At 47.1% G+C, this 14,593-nt stretch overlaps 1 protein-coding gene across 2 annotated transcripts in view; it reads left to right on the forward strand.

Annotated features, from left to right (window-relative positions):
• The window catches only part of PTPRT (protein tyrosine phosphatase receptor type T), a 1,002,137-nt gene that overhangs the window by 925,745 nt on the left and 61,799 nt on the right, over window positions 1-14,593 (forward strand). The gene's annotated exons all lie outside the window — the stretch shown is intronic.

Below are 14,593 nucleotides of genomic sequence, written 5' to 3' on the forward strand. Positions count from 1 at the left end.
TAAATAGCATTTTTCATATACTCAGTCTACGAATTTTAGAAGAATATGGAAATTGGAGTTGAAGAAAAAGATCTCATCACCTCCCATCCCTGGGTTTATTTCTTAGGGAGCTGAATGGTTCTAACCCTGGAGGCACGGTGCATGTGAGTCTGCCATGCACATGTATACAGATATGTCTGTTGAGCAAATGTCAGGTAGGGTATGTTGTTTGTAAAGGCATATTCAGTATCATGATGATTTAATAAGTCATTAGTCATAAGTATTTGCTTGAACATTTCAAATGGCATTAAGGGAGATACGTGGCTTATCAGAAAGGACAGGCAGCCACAGACTGGAAAACACATGCTCTAACAATTTGCAATCTAAAACCCAAAGACAGAAAACACAAATGTGTTTGACTACTTTGGTGCATTTCCTTCCAGAGCCAGACTGATATTTCTTTTAAGTGTGTTCATCCCTGTGTGGTGAATTGCTTTTCAAAAATTACTCTTTGTACTTTTTTGCATTTTCCAAACTTTCTAGCATGGAAATGAACTGCTTTTAAAATGAGAAAGCAAACAATACTTATTGCACCATCATTTGAACCTCAACCAGAAATATCTCTGACTGGGCCAGCCTTGCCCTCAATTAGTTCAAATTATATTAATCAGCAAGTTGGAAAGCCTAGCTTCTGGTTAACATCGTTCTCTGATTAACTGAGGGTTAATTGGAAACGTTCCTTAATGAAAGTCCTTCCACAATGTGCTAGTCCACTGTCCCTATAGCTCAATATTGCTTTGATTGTCAAGGCTCCTGTGATGTCTAAAATTTTTATCCTGAGCATGAGACTCACAGGTCTGTTTGAAGACTCCCTGTCCCCCCGTTGTAGATGTATGACTGCAGTCCTACTCTCCGTCTGTCCTGCTCCATGCTGTTTGCTGCCTCTCACTCTCCTGTCCTTATCAGTTTTTTCATACAAATAAGTGAGTTTGACAGTTGACATGTGAGGAACCACCCAGCTAGAGCAAGCTGTGTCTTCTAAAATTCAATCTAGTCATATAATTCCTTAAAATTTGTTCAGTAAATATTTACGGAGTATTTACTATTGCCAGGGACTATTCTAGGTGTTTGGTATATAACAATGAACAAAACAAAGATTCATGCCCTCACAGAGCTTGTATTCTAGCAGGGGAAATAGGAAATAAAGATAGTCTTAAAAATAAGCAAATTATATAATGTAGTAGTGAAAAATACTGTTGCTGTTTTACAAACTACCCCACATCTTAACAACTTAAAATAGCCAATTTCTTGCACTCGCTGATGCTGTGGGTCAGGGATTTGTTCGGGCAGAACAGGGACAATGTGTCTCTCCTCCATGGTGCCCAGAGCTTTGACTCGGAAAGCTATAAGCCTGGGGGCTGAAATTATCTGAAAATGCCTTTACTCCTGTGTCTAGTGATTGATGAAGGCTGTCGGCTGGGGTCTCAGCTGGGATTGTCCACTGGAACACCTACACGTGGCCTCTGCAGGTGGCCTAGGCATCTTCACAGCATGGTAGCCTTTGGATAATTAGACTTTTTACATGGTAGCTCAGAGCTCCAAAAGTGAGCCTCCCAGCTAACAAGGTGAAAAGTGCATCACCTTTGTAACTTAGACTTGGAGGTCACACTGCACCTTTCCTGCCATGTTCTATTGGTTGTAAACAAGTAGAATCTTCCCATATTCTAGGGGAAGGACATTAGATTCCATCTCTTGATGAGGAGGAGAGGCAGTTGCTATATTCTAGAAGAGCATGCAAAACAAAAAATATTGGAAAATACAATATTTGGATATACAAGCTGCCCTAAGTATGATAGAAAAAGGAAGAGTAGAACAAGGAAGGGAGATGTATTCTAGGGACATGCAATGGGGGAGGTTCCACTATTAAGTAAGATAAAAGGGTAGTCCTTACTTAGAAGATGAAATATGAATATAGATATGGTGGAAGCTATCTGGAGGAAGAGTGTCAGATCAAGGGAGTAATATACCTGGCATGTGCAAGCAGAAGCAAGGTGGCCAGGGTGGCAGAAGTAGGGTGAGCACGGGGTGAGAGTACTAGGAGACTAGATTGGAGAAACAAAGAGGGACCTGACCCTGTGCTGCATTACAAGCCGTTGTGAAAACTTTGGCTTTTACACTGAAATGGAAAGCCACTGCAGAGTTTTGAGAAGGCAAGTGCTAATGATCTGGCTTTATTTTCAAAGACTCTTTCTAGCTATTGTGTTGAGAGTGGAACAAAGAGGGGTAAGGGTGGAAGCAAGGGGACCGGTTAAGCAGCCGCTGCAGAACCCAGAGGAAGGACAATGGGGACTTGGTATGCAGGGGACGTGGCAAGAACTGGCTGGATCATGAATGTATTTCAAAGACAGAGCCAAGAGGATTTCCTAACACATGGCATGTGAGAGAAAGAGAGGAACTCAGGGTGACTCCAAGGCTGTTACCCAAGCCATTGGGAGGATGGAGTGGCCACCCACGGAGGTGAGAAGCCTCAGGTAGAAGACCCAGCAATTGGAAGTTCAACTTGGAGTGTCTATTAGACACTTTGGTGGCTTGAAATGGGAAGTAGGAAGTTGGAATTTGGGAAAGAAGCCTGGACTAAAGAGAAAGCTTTGGGGGTTGTTGGCATCTAGATCAAAGAGAAAAGACCCAGTGAGGTCACCAAGCAAATGAGTGTAGACAGAGATGAGGATCAAGGACTGAGCCTTTCTGGATTTCAACTTTAAGATATGTGAGTACTCTCCTTGGGCCAGACATTTCCTAGGCTCTAGGGGCAGAGGAGATGAGATAGAGCCATTGCTCCTGGGTAACTCAGACCCTATTCTTAGAGACAGGCATAGAAACTGATCATTTCAACATCTTGGCAAGATGCCACCACAGAGGTACCCCCAGAGCTATGGGAATCCTTGTGTATGGGATGCATTCACCCAGCCTAGAGGTAGACAGCCAGTGGCTTCCTGGAAGACATAAAGCCTACACCAAAGCTCAGGAAATAGGAAAACCCAAATGAAAGAAGAGAAGAGTATTCCAGACAGAGGGACTGGAACAAGCTATGGCAGGGGAGTGCGCACAGCAGGTTGAGTTAAGAGAATCACAAGCAGTTTGATACATAAATTATGGGAGGGGCACAAAGAGATGGGGCTGAAATTGCCAGCAGGGGCCTCGTAGCAGAAGAGGAGGCAGGTATTTGTCAGGTTAAGGAGTTTGGATTTTAATCCAAGGGCCATGGGAGCCATCGAAAGGAGCAGGATTTTTTAAAGAAGATTTGCATTTCAGATCTGGGAGAGATCAGAGCAGCTCGGCGGCCAGGACAGTAATTCAAGTAAAATATGGGACGGCCCAAACCAGAAGACTGGGCCCAGAGCCCAGACAAGCCCACACACTTTCTCTGCATGTAGAGCCATAAAATCAGCTTGTTCTCTTTGGCATGAAAACTTGAGTCTCTCAATATATATTTTAAGTTCAATTATTTGAAGTAATGTATGAATCGTCCTGAATTGAGAGTCAAAATGCCCAGATTCAAGTCCTGTCACATTCATTCAGTATTTCAGTGACCTGAGGCAGGTCACTCCTCCTCCCTGGGCCTCCATCTCCACATCTATGCAGTGAGAGCAAGGGGTTGGTCAGAGTGATCAGAGAGCCCTTCTGTCGCTGATATTCTGGGAGTCTAAAGAGGAAATGATGGGCCGGGCCAGCTGGGCCTCCTCTCACGCATAATCCCCGTGGTAGGTCTCAAGTTCTAGCAGCCACGATTGGCCAGGGGTCTGGGCTCCCAAGAACCCAATGAGGCCTGATGCAGATTAACTTCACCTGCGGACAAATCTGGGTCTCAGTCAGAGGTTTCCCATCTCGGTTGCACATCAGAATTACCTGGGGAAGTTTTAAAAAACACCAGTGCCCAGGCTACATTTCAGATCAGTTACATCAGAATGGCTGGGGGTGGGACCCAGGGATCAGCATTTCCAGTTTGTTGCAATATACTTGAAAGCCACTGGTCTGAGAAAACCCATGGAGTCCCCAGCGTGTGCCCTGCTTGTGCCCACAGACCTGTCGCCGTACCTGGTCTGCTGGCCGCCCCTCAGATCTACCCCTGCTGATGGAACACGGCCACACAGCAGTCGAGGGGCCGTGATCTTGAACTGCAGAGTCCTCCCTCCTCCCCATCCCCCGTCCCCCGGCCGAATCCTCCCACCTTTCCCCACTACAAAAGAAAACCCTAAGCATACCAGCAAATGCAAGAGATGTGGGCTGGAGAGTGGGGTGCCTGGGGGCCCTGTAACCCCCACCATGGTGGTCAGAAGAGCAGCGGGTTTGGGGAAGATGAGAGAAAGCAGGAAGGTGCGACTTTGTGATGGGGAGAAGGAAGAGAGCACGTTCGTACCAGTCCAATCCCGACAGCCTGTCGTCATAATGAATGGAACCAGCCCAGTAGGGCGACCAGAAGGTATCTGGTTATTAAAGCTCCATTAAGACTATTTAAGGCAACAAGGAACAGCTGTGAGGACTATGACGCGGCCTAATGAAGAGTAAACATTCGTTCATTTTTCCAGCTCTGGACGGACGCACCGTATGTGTGGCTTTTGTGGGAGAGGCCTGAGTTGCCAGCTAGCTCTCCGTGGCCTGGGGGTGATGTTATGCTGGGCTGTCAGCCTCCTGATGGGGCAGAACCACAGAGATGGACACTTCAGGTCACCCCAGGGCCCCCTTCTCCTCCCAGAGCCTCCTGGGCAGAGGCGGAGCACACCTCTGCTCCTCCCACAAACTCTTTACTCCCCAGCTGGTAACAGAGTCGCAGGACATCCCACTGCGGGGGACCCCAAGGGATTCCGGTCCAGCTCCTCAATTTGCAGATGAGGGTGGTTCCGGGTAGGGACACAAGGAATTAGTGGCAGATGCCCAAGGCATGAATGAGAAATCCATGTTGTTCTTCAACTCTGGGAACCCACAATGGCCACAATGGGAAGACCTGGGCTCCACCTGCTCAGGTCTCTCCCCGCCACCCATCCCCCAGAGGAACAAAAGAAGAAAATGGGCCATTGAAGGCTGTGGCCAAAAGGAATGAATAACCCATGTGGTTTCAGACTTTGGAGTTTTTACAGCAGGAAAGAGCTCTTGTGGAAGAGACTATTAACTCAGTCTTTTCCTTTTAGCCTACTTTTACCCTTCCACTTATAAGACTGTTTGTGACATGACAAACAGTATTTTTTAGTGTTTAATACAGGAAACCTCCCAGCCAAGTGAGCGATTTTCAGGTGGTTCTGTAGGAAAAGCCCTTGACTGGAAGTCCAGGCCTGGTTCTCTCTGCTCCTGAGATTCCGGGTGGTCATGTGCAAGACTTCTCCTTCTCTGGGTCCCATTTTCACCTGTGAAATGTCCGACTCCGTACTACATACTTAGCGTGGAATTCTGAAGACTGATAGTGTATGCTTCCATTGCATAAGCATTCATCTGGCCAGAAACACTGACTAAGCACCTACTGTGTACCTGGCACCGTTTAAGGCACGGGAGACAGAAAGCTAAATAAAGAAAATAAAGACCCTATTTCATTTTTATTTTTTTATTTTAACAACAAGTATTTATATAGCAAAAGACCCTATTGTCAAGGAAGCTTATAGTCTGGCCACCCCATGTAATTACGTCACAGAACCCTAGTAAAAATGCTTTGCGGACACATGCATAAGGGCAGTGCAGGGCAAAGGAGGTCTTGGGTGGTGTTATTGTAGTTTGTTTATTTTTGCTTTGCATCTGTTCTTCTTGCCAAGATCAACCAGGAGCTTCACAAAAGATGAGACGCTGAGTTGAAGAAAAGCAGAGGACGAGTAGAGGAAAAGCAGGTGTAACGACAGGAGCTGCACGTACAAGGCTTGGAAGCATAGGGAATTGAATTGCTACAGCCAGCTTCTAGAAGGGAAACAAAGATGCCTGCCTAGGAAAAGAGAAATAAAACTAAAACTGGTTGGGGAAATAATTAGGAATCTTACACCCCTTGCACAGTTCTCCTAAACAGAATTGAGAAGGTTATAATCGTGGCCTCTGACAGTCTTCCTCGTTACCTGAGCTGACTGCAAGCTTAGGGCACAGTTGTTGGCCTAGAGACAGTCACCCAGAGGCTCACGCGTGATGATGGACATGATCTGTAGGTGGCTGGAGGTCTGTAGCTTGGGATGGGACATGGGGATGCCCAAGATTGTATACTCAAAGCTGAGAGGAATATAGGTACTCTCATATGAGCCTCCTCATTAGGCTATAGACTTCCGGAAGGTAGGGAATTTGTCATTTAAAAGAGACCTTGTAGTTTTTAATTGGGCCTTTTCAAGAGTGCTTTGTGACTCTACACGCAGACATGCACTCAACTGTTCTGCCTTGATCAAAGCTCCTGTCACAGACAAATACCCCCATCTCGCTACAATCTGATTTTCTACTTAGCTTCACCAGCAGAACTCATAAATTACTGCCTATTTAGTGACATGGTGCACAATAATATTTGCTTTCCTGATGCCACTCTGAGTAGACGTCATTAGTCATCCCTTCCTGCCTTCTCTGTCCACAATTATAGTCCCCAAGGCATGTGCTTTTCAGCACCGAAGGTGGCATTCATTGAAAGCTTGTCCTCTGCCAAGGCCACCAAGTAACCCATACTGCACCTTAAAATGAAATAGCAAAAGGTGCACATGTCTAAGATAGTTGACTGTCACCTTCCAGAAAATATCCATAGTGTACAGAGAAAGCTATAGTGTCTGCCATATGCATGGTGCTTCCTTAGATGTGGTGCTCTTGTATTGTGCACAACCTGCACAGCCATCTGTAGTGGCCCTTGATGCCCATCAGTTGCCCACAGACTTCAGTACATGTGAGTGTTAACTGAACCCATGGACTGCAATTGAGACCAGACCTTAGGCTCCCAACAGATCAAGAAACTCTTTCCCACTCCCTGAATACTATTCTTATCTGTACCTAGAGTGACCAAATTGTCCCAGTTTGCCCAGAATGGTCCCAGTTCTAAAACTGAAAGTCCTGCATCCTGAGAGCCCCTTTGGGCCAGGGTTGGATATTGCAGACTGTCCCCATCTTTCTTTCTGTGACAATAAACTGGATACTTGTGATCAAAGGGAAGAAGAGAGTAAATTCTGGGACTGGGCAAAAAAAGACTCAGTATCATATCCTTGGGACAGAGTAAGATGAAAGAGTTTCTGAGCACCTAATATGTGCCAGGCATTGTGCCAGGTGCTATGGGCATTATTTCAAGGACTCATTAATCATTGCAAAACTCTGGAGGGTGTATTATGTTTATTTTTTAAAGTTTGCATATTATAAAATATACTTTGGGGGAGGGTACAGTTTTATGAGTTTTAACAAATGCATAGAGTCATGTAAACACCGACACGATCGGGATACATTAGAGTTCCATCAGCCAAGAAGTTCCCCAGTGCTGTCCCTATATAGTTAAATCCTTCTCCACCCCCTAACATGAAGGGTGTATTATAGATTTTGTTTTCAGAAAAGTTCATTGAGACTTAGAGTGGTGAAATAATTTGTAGTAAAAATATTCCAACACTCTAGTCTGCCTTCCTTTTGCAAAGCCCTGCCTTTCCCTGACTTACACACACAGTTAGTGTGCAAGAGGTATTTCTTGACAAGATAAATGAGTGAAAGAAAAACCCAAGTAAAATGGCACCTGCTTGGTGAAGACTATGTGGACTCTTCCCTACACCAGGAGAGCACAGTTCTGGGCAGGGGAAATCCTGGTGAGCTGGACTGGTCATGGAGGAGGCGGGCCCTCGCTGTGCCCTGGAGCTTCAGCTGGGAACTGCCTGATCAGCAATCCCTGGGCCTGGTTTTGCTGCACCCCAGGGCACATCATATCCAATTATCTCCAGGGACACAGGCAAGCCAGGGGGAGTCAAGGGGGATTGTAGCTGACAGAGGCTGCTGAGGATAGTGGGGTGAACAGCAAGCCAAATGGACCAGCACACCCTCAGCCTTAGATCAGAGGTGAGCTGCTCTTGGAAGCTTTGTGTTCTGACATCTCACTACTTTAGGCATAACTCAAAAAGGCTTAGGTGCAAAAAAGAAGGATATCCAAAGAAGGATGGCAAGCTTCAGATAGGACCCTCTTAGCTCAGGAGAGCCGAACAAGGAGGTAGTAGAAGGAATTAGCCAGGCAGGCAGTGGGGATCATTCTCAGTTCTGAGTGTGGAAACTGAGGTAGGTTGCACAGTCCTGTGGACTGAGTCAGCACTGCAGGATAAAAGAAGCCTGTGACTTTTGACCGTGTGGTCTGAGCCTCCCACTGGCTGCAGGGGTCTCGGCTCTGTGGCTGAGAGGGTGGGCTGCAACCACAGGGAGAGTTAGTCTGGGGCAGACAACAGATGATCATCTTGTTCTAAAATCTGTGAGGCTTATCATCAAAGATGAAGGGAAGTTTCCAGTGGCAAGTGCTCTCAGCCATTTGCTGTGATGCTCGTGCCGGCTCAGCCTTCTCCTTTTAAAAAATGTCCAAAGCATTCCCACTGAATTATAATAAAACTCACATTCTTGACCATGATCCACAGACCTTGACTGAACAACCCTCCCTCTGGCCCAGTGACATTATGTGTCATTTCCTGCTCTTATTCTGTCTGCTTCAGAGAGGCTCATTTCATCCCAGAGCCTGTGCACTTGCTGTTCCCTCAGCCTGGAACATTCTTTCCCCAGCTCTTGCCATAGCTGGCACTTGCTCGTCATTTAGTTTTCAGCTGAAATGTGTTGGCCAGAGACCAGCAGGGACACACCTGGAGTCGAACAAATTGGGGCTTCTTACTCGTTGTGGCGAGGTGAAGGCACGGCTTGGGACACCGTCAGGCCTCTCGGGAACAGGATGTTAGAAAGGCTCAGGAAATGTGGGCTGATTAGGTGATTTGGGAGAGGGTTTAAGGAAGCGAGGCTTTGTTCGAGGTTGGACGCTATTAGGAAGCGGCATGACTGGTGTCTTAATAAAGCTTGACTGTAAGAAGGGAAGACTAGATGGAGGCTAGACCCGTAATTGGCAAAGAAGCAGGAGTCACTCGTATTAGCCCGAACAGGGGGATGTTTGATCACTTTTTTGGCTTGGACAGTGTTCGCATTTTTGTCTCTGTTCAGATATGACTTGCTTTTGTCTCGTCCCATCATGGGCTCGGAGCGGCCTTGCCTGATGCTGGTGCTCTGTGGATTGTTTCTGCACCAGGAGAGCACCAGGCCCCGCGGTCAGGGGCTGCCCAAACCGCCCTATCCAGAGTGGTCCCTCGGCCCTGGTCACTGTCTAGGCCAAAACCTGGCATCCACATGGCCACTGTGGCCCCAAGGACAGGAACGGATCATGGGAGGAAGGCAAGACAGACTCACTTAAAGTGCGTTCTTGGGCGAGTCATTTCCTGTCTCTGGAACTCACTTTGCTGAACTATAAAATGAGCCAATAATTTTCTCAAAAGACACTTCCAAATCTGACTTTTGAGGATTCTATAAATACCATGGCTCAGCTCTCCAGGGACAAGGACATCCCCAAATACATCTTTTGGACTAAAAAAAAAAAAAAGACTGCCTTGGAAAAGCAACACTGTTGAAGACTAGGAAACATTTCCACGCTCAGAGAGGAAGGTAAAAATAGAGCTCACAACTCTAGAGAGAAGAGAATGAGGAAAAGAAAGCGGAGATTGATAATGGATGAATATAATGAGGTGGCAATTTTGGTTTCAAAAGAATGTGATTAGCACCTAATGACTGCCTCCATTCCCTGGTCAATCTACTGTAACTAGCCACTAATGTAGAAATAATGCCCCTCGGCTGGTTCGCTTTGAAGATGCAGATGAGTCTCCCTCTCATACTTTTACCCCCTCATATTTTTTTCCTTCGAGAGAAATTATCCACTATTAGATTGCAGCTCCCTAAAAAGGAAAATGGATGTGTGATCAAAGTGTGCCAATTAGGGGGTCATTACCGCTGCTCCTGGGCATCACCTCCTCCCCTTTGTGGACACCATCACAGCCCCAGCCCCCTCGGCCTCCTTCAGCCCCACGAGGCAGAGGCAGAGGCTCCGGGGGCTGTGGCAGGGGCCTCCCTGGGTTCCTACGGGAAGTGCCACTCACTTGCCACAACTGTTTGTCTGGCTTAGGACCGTCAGGGGATGGCTGCATGCTGGGGCATGGCCTCGATGGTCAGAAGACCCCAAACTGTGCTGTTTAAGGACCCTGGGAGGGGACAGGAGGGACCTTCATCAGATCCGTGCAGTGTCACAGCACAGGGGATGCACACTTACCCCCGGGGCCCCGTGGAGGGCACAGGCAAAGCACGGGGAGCCAGGAAGCTTGGGGAGGTAGAAGCTCTCTGCCACTGAGGGTGTCCATGCAGTAGACACTGTGGATCGGCTTATCAGCTGCTTCAAAGGCCACTGTGGACAGGAACACAACTAGACAATGTTTAAGGCCACTTACACCCACTTCTGAGATTCCAGGATCTTTGCCTTCTGAGTGCAGAGAAGCCACCTCATTCATTCATTCACTCATTATTTCATTCATTCATTCATTCCAAAAGGGCCATTCAGACACATGTGAAGTGCAGAGCCAGCACTGGGTGCCAGAGATAGTCACGAATAAGATGCTACCCTTTCCCTGGAAGATCCCAGGGCCAAGTTTGGAAACAGAGAGTCATGTTATTAGACAGAAAGAAGTTCATATAATAATAGCAATAACTGACTCTAACTGGGGATGCAGTGGGATGAGAGAAGGGAAACAGAGAAGGTTCCACAAAGATGCTTGAACTGGGTTTTGAAGGATATGTAGGAGTTTGCCAGGCAGACTCATGTAGAAGAGAATTTCAGGCAGAGGAAAAAACATGTGTAAAGTCCCTGAAATTTAAAACATCTTGTAATTGGCATATCAATATAAGGGCAAGAAGTGAGGCTGCAGGGCATTTGGAGTGAAGTCATAAAGAACCTTGTGTTACAGAGTTTAGAATTTATCCTGGTGACAACAGCAGGGGCAACAAGTGGGTCCTATCACATTTTAGAAAGATTTTTCTGATTACAGTGGAGAATGGATTGGAGGGGACAAAACCAAAGCAAAAGAAACCAGTGAGGAGACTCATGGGAAAGTATTTTTCCAAGTAAATTCACTATTTTCAAGCATCGTGAGTGCACATTAGTATCACCTGGAGAGCTTTGAAAACTACTGATGCCTGTGTCCCAGCCCCCTTAATTGGTCTGGGGTAGGGCCTTGGCTTCGGGGGTTTTAAAGCCTCCCAAGGTGATTCTGATGCGAGGCCATAAAGAGACCTTGTGCTAACTGCAACCCAAACCCTGGCACGTAGCAGGTACTCAAGAATGTTTTTTCCAAAAATTAGTATGAAAACATTCAGATTGTCCTGCTCTTGGCTTCACCCCACTTTCAGAGGGATATGTTTTGATGAACAGTGGGCTTTTATCACAGAGGTTTTCAGATACAAAATCCACACCCAAAAGATCGGCTTGAACATCAGGAAATCCAGAGCGACCACTGAGACCAGCAACCTCCCCTGGACATGCAGAGATTAGGCCTGGCGAGCTGCCTGGAGGGCTGGGGCTGCCTGGGTGGCCAGAGGATGAGGTCATGCTGGAGTCTGAGTTCTAAGAGTTACATGCAAAAGTGAAAACCATTAGCAATCTAGAAATGGCCTGGGCTGATGGCAAGAGGTATGCAGGGTAATGGAAGAAGAGGAGGAAGTGGTGGGGGAGAAAGAGGAAGAAGAGGAAATTGAGAGATAAGCCCCCCTTTGTAAAATGAGCACGTTTCTATTAATACCTTCATCACACTTTTACCATACCCAGATCCAGGTCGGATACTGGTGCCCAGCACCCAGCCCCTGTTTTGCTGCTTCTCCAAGATGCCTAAGGGTGTTGGACACAAAAAGAACAAAATTCTGATCCATTAATAGCTGGAAAGGCACTTTACTATCCCAGCCTAAGCCCTGGGAAAAGCTTTAGTTCTTAGCCCGAGGAGCGCCCCCCACCCCCCGTGAATCTGGAGTGGCTGAGTCACAGAATGAGCAGCAATTCCACTGTGTGGATGAGGATCATGGCCCTGCTTCTAGAATAGTGGTTGGCAAACTATAGCTGCAGGCTAAATGCACCCCAACACCTGTTTTCATAAATAAGGATTTATTGGAACACAGCCATGACCGTTTGTTTGCTTTTTATCTGTGACTGTTTTCACTCTCCAACAGCAGAGTTGAGTATGAGTAGTTGCAACAGAGACTATATGGCCCACAAAGCTCAAACTGCTTGCTAATCCGGCCCATTACAGAAAAACCTTGCCAAGTCCTGCTGTGGAAAGGACCCACCCAGGCTGGCTTAACACATGAAGCAAGAAAGGTGGCACCAGGCATGCGCACTGGCCTTCTAATAGGCAGGGGTCCTGCCTGCCAGCAAAACATGGCTCGCTGCGTGGCTGAATCTTTGGGCAATCTGGTTACAGGCTCCACCCAGCTAAGGACAGACCCAGGAGTGAACAGGTGGGCATAGGCAAAGCTGGAGTATTTAGATGAAGGGAAGACCCTCTCCCCTGCCTCGCTGACAGAGAGCCGTGTAGACTGAAGATGTTGCACATTCAGTCTCAGAAGCAAGGCAAGGCCCATGAGCAGGATATTCAGCCTGTTCTACCAGAGGCAGGTGGAGAGAGTAATCAAAACATGGCCTGACCTTCATGCTGCTGCAGCTTTTCTAAAGCTGTTCCCACGCCTGTAAATGCCCATCCTCCCTCGCTATGAAACAACTGACTGCGCCCTCCCCGTGTTTCCATGCCACTGGGCTCATAACTCTCGTCAATCTGCCCACATGTTTGGTGACTTGTCTGCCCTGCCTGTGGTCGCCATCCTCTTAAACTGATTGACGACTCCTGTTTGCTCCCTCTCCCTGAGCCCTGGGCGTCTGTGTCCAACTTCCTGCTCGGCATCTCGGCTTGGATGTCTAACAGACTTCTCCAACTTGGCTGCCGGTATTAGTATTGTTATTGTTATTTTGGCCATGTTATTAATGAAAAGCACGCAGTACTCAGTAAGTGCTAGGCACTGTTCTAAGCACTTTGTGTACTGAAAACACAGCACTCAATTCCTGCCTCCCTGATCCCATTTCCCTCCGTCTCAGTACATGACATCGCTCTCCACTCAGCCCTTCAAACCAGTGATCCGTCTTCATTCCTCCCTTTCCTTCCCAGTTCCCTGTGCCCTGTGCACATCCCCCCCCACACTCATTGTCCACACTCATTGTCCCCATGCACGTCCACCTGATGGCTTCCCTGTATGCACCTGTGACTTTCTGCCTGAGGGCTTTCTCAAGACAAAAATGTGCACGCTCTGCCTACAGAGCACGGCAGAGTGCTAGGGAGTTCCCAAGAGTTGTCCTGAACCAATAATAGATGGGGATTGATTTACCAATACTCCAACTCCCTCCCCACTCTGGTGGACAACTGAGGCATGAGATGTGCCCATGGGAGCGAGCCCTGGTTGCCCACAGTGGTAACCTGCTCACCGATGTACATCATGTTGGCTTCATTCCCTGAACCATCTCACTTCCCCCATTCTCCTATCCATGCTCCTTGGGACTGCCTCTCAAACAAACTACTTGGACTTGGGCTTGTATTTCTGTGTCAGCTTCTGGGGTAACCCAAGTCAACAGCATTCAACTAAACATCCTGCAAGTAATTGCTTTCTCACACGTCCACTGCCACCACCCTAGTCCGAGAGTCCAAGGCACCACTGTCTCTTGCCTATGGTCACAGCTTCCCAGCTGGTCTCCCTGCTCTCTCCGGGGCTCTGCTAGAACCTGTATTCCACACATGAGTCAGAACGTGCTTCATAAAACATGAACCAGAGCAGGCGATTCCCTGCCCAAAACTCTCTCATGGCTTCCTCATCACACTTAGAATCATGCCCAGTTTGTTGACTGGGAACAGCGATGCCTTAGATAACCTGGATCCCCATCTGCTCTAGATGCTTCCATCACTGTGCCCCCTCCCCCGCTTCACTGTAGTCCTTGAATGTGGCCATTTGGTTGCTGCCTGATCATCTTCGCCTCGGCTGTTCCCTCTGCCTGGAAAGGACTTCCCACTTTGCTTGGTGTGACTGGCTCATTCGCATCCTTAAAGACTTAAAGCAGCCCACCCCTGTCCATGGTTTTGCGTTTCACGGTTTAAGTTACCTATGCAGTCAACCCTGATCTGAAAATATTAAGGTATTTTGAGAGAGACTACAATCATGTAACTTTTATTACACTATATTGTTATAATTGTTCTTTTTAATGATTATTTATGGCTAATCTCTTACTCTGCCTAATTTATAAATTAAACTTTATCTTAGGTGTGTATGTATAAGAACAAAACACAGTATATGTAGAGTTCAACACTATCCGTGGTTTCAGGCATCCTCACGGGGGGCCTCGGAATGTATCCCCCAAGGATAAGAGGGGACTACCATGACTTAAATGTTACCTTCTCGGACAGACCCCCCCAGACTGTGTAATCTGAAATAATTCTCACTGGTCATCACTATCCCTTTATCCTGTTTTATTTTCTTCATAGCATTTTCGCTATCT

The sequence above is a fragment of the Lemur catta genome, chromosome 17, assembly GCF_020740605.2.
Source record: "Lemur catta isolate mLemCat1 chromosome 17, mLemCat1.pri, whole genome shotgun sequence".
Taxonomy (NCBI): Eukaryota; Metazoa; Chordata; class Mammalia; order Primates; family Lemuridae; genus Lemur; species Lemur catta.